The 1646-nt window shown below is 47.0% G+C and overlaps 2 protein-coding genes across 3 annotated transcripts in view; both read left to right on the top strand.

The window, feature by feature from the left end:
* Positions 1-865: 865 nt before the first annotated feature.
* The window catches only part of LOC116101818 (CD177 antigen-like), a 4677-nt gene continuing 3896 nt past the window's right edge, over positions 866-1646 (top strand). Inside the window, exon 1 of the mRNA XM_031385684.1 lies at positions 866-977. The gene's annotated coding sequence lies outside the window, so the exon portion shown is untranslated. The remainder of the gene's footprint in view (positions 978-1646) is intronic.
* The window catches only part of LOC116101817 (CD177 antigen-like), a 56987-nt gene continuing 56210 nt past the window's right edge, over positions 870-1646 (top strand). Inside the window, exon 1 of one of the 2 annotated variants that reach the window (XM_031385680.1) lies at positions 870-977. The gene's annotated coding sequence lies outside the window, so the exon portion shown is untranslated. The remainder of the gene's footprint in view (positions 978-1646) is intronic. The other variant, XM_031385678.1, reaches the window with a different exon arrangement.

The raw sequence follows: 1646 nt of genomic DNA, 5'->3' as shown, positions 1-1646 counted from the left end.
GCTGCATGCATGGTGGCACCTGCCGCTAAACCCAGGACTCAGGAAGCTGGGTCAGAGGGATTGGAAGTTCAAAGTCATTTTCAGTTGCACAGAGGGTTCAAGGCCATCCTGGGCTAGAAGACTCTGCCTCAAGAAATAGTATTCAAATAAAGTATACTATATGAATTTAGGAAAACTTTGCAATGAAACGAATTCCTTTATATAATGAATATTATATTTCTAACAAAAGTGGCAAGAACCAGCAAGATTACTCAAGGCATAAAGGTACCTGTCGCCACAGCTGACAACCTGTGTTTGACTCATGGTTCCTAAATTGTGGAAGGAGTAAACTCGATCGTCAATTTGTCCTCTGTCATGTGACCATTGACACATGTGTGTCTACACACAAACACACAAAATTAAATGTAATAAAAGAATTGACACCTATGTCTAATGTGAATGGTCATCTTCCCGGGACTGAAGAGGGTAAATATCTGTGGTGGCAATCTGTGCCGTCACCGGCTCCCTGCTCTTATGTACAATTTAGAAGCATCTCCAGTGACAGGGCAAAGGGCATTCCTCACAAAGCCCTCCTAGATACCATGTGACCCTGAGACTGGAGGATGACCTCAGCGACAACTGCCACTGGCCGTTTGCTGAACACTCATTTTCTACACATGCGTGCCTTCTACGGCGTTCTGTAATTGGCTTCTCTGTGAACCAATGAGATGCAGCAATTCTCCTGCCTTCTACGGCGTTCTGTAATTGGCTTCTCTGTGAACCAATGAGATGCAGCAATTCTCCAGGCTTATCCAATGGAGGCATGTGATGAATGCTCGTCAACAAATGGGATTTCAACTGTCTTGCTTGGTGGAGGTTGCCACTTTTTATGCATCAGACAGCAGTCACAGGGACAGGTTACTTCAGAGCACAACTGAAGTGCCTTCCAGGCCAGAGTTTCTGGTGACCGTATTCTGAAGCCAGAAAGAATTTGCTACGTAAGTGGAAAAGGAGCAGTGGGATACCAAATGCCCTAGCCCCAAGGAAAGAAGTCAGTGAGGAAGAGCAGGGGAGAAGAAGGAGAAGGGGCCTACGGGGGTCTTCAGTCTGAGAGAGGAGGGCTAGGGCATGGAGGCCTGAGTTTGATGAAGGGTAAACCAGTACAGATGTCTTGGTTTTGAGGGAGAAATGGGCCGTGGACTCCCTAATCTGAGGGAGGAGGGCTTTGCTCTTACTCGGTTTGTTCCTTGGGTCTTTGAAGAGAACTCACTTCTGAATTTTGTGACTAAGGGAAGCATCTGGGATCTGACCATCCATGATTGAAGGAGAAGGCCGGGGTGAGGATATTTTGGTGCCAGAAAGAATTTGCTGCTTACTAGGAAAAGGAGTAGTAAGAGACCAGGCCTGAAAAAAGAGCCAGTGAGGATTAGCAGGAAAAAGGAAGAGGAAGGGACTGCGTGAATCTTCAGTTTGAGAAAGGTGGCTGCGCCTGGACACCTGAGTTTGATGAAGGGAAAATGGATATCCAAGTCTTAGGTCTGAGGGAGAACTGGGCCATGGATTGTGTGTCCAAGGGTAACATTTGGAGTCTGGCCATCCATTAGTGAAGGAGAAGGCCGGGGTGTATGACCCTTCACGGTGCAAAGGATTGTACTGAGGCCTGAAGA

Source organism: Mastomys coucha, unplaced genomic scaffold (genome assembly GCF_008632895.1).
Source record: "Mastomys coucha isolate ucsf_1 unplaced genomic scaffold, UCSF_Mcou_1 pScaffold21, whole genome shotgun sequence".
Taxonomy (NCBI): Eukaryota; Metazoa; Chordata; class Mammalia; order Rodentia; family Muridae; genus Mastomys; species Mastomys coucha.
The sequence above is the reverse complement of the archived record's forward strand: the minus strand, read 5'-3'. Positions and strand labels throughout refer to the sequence as shown.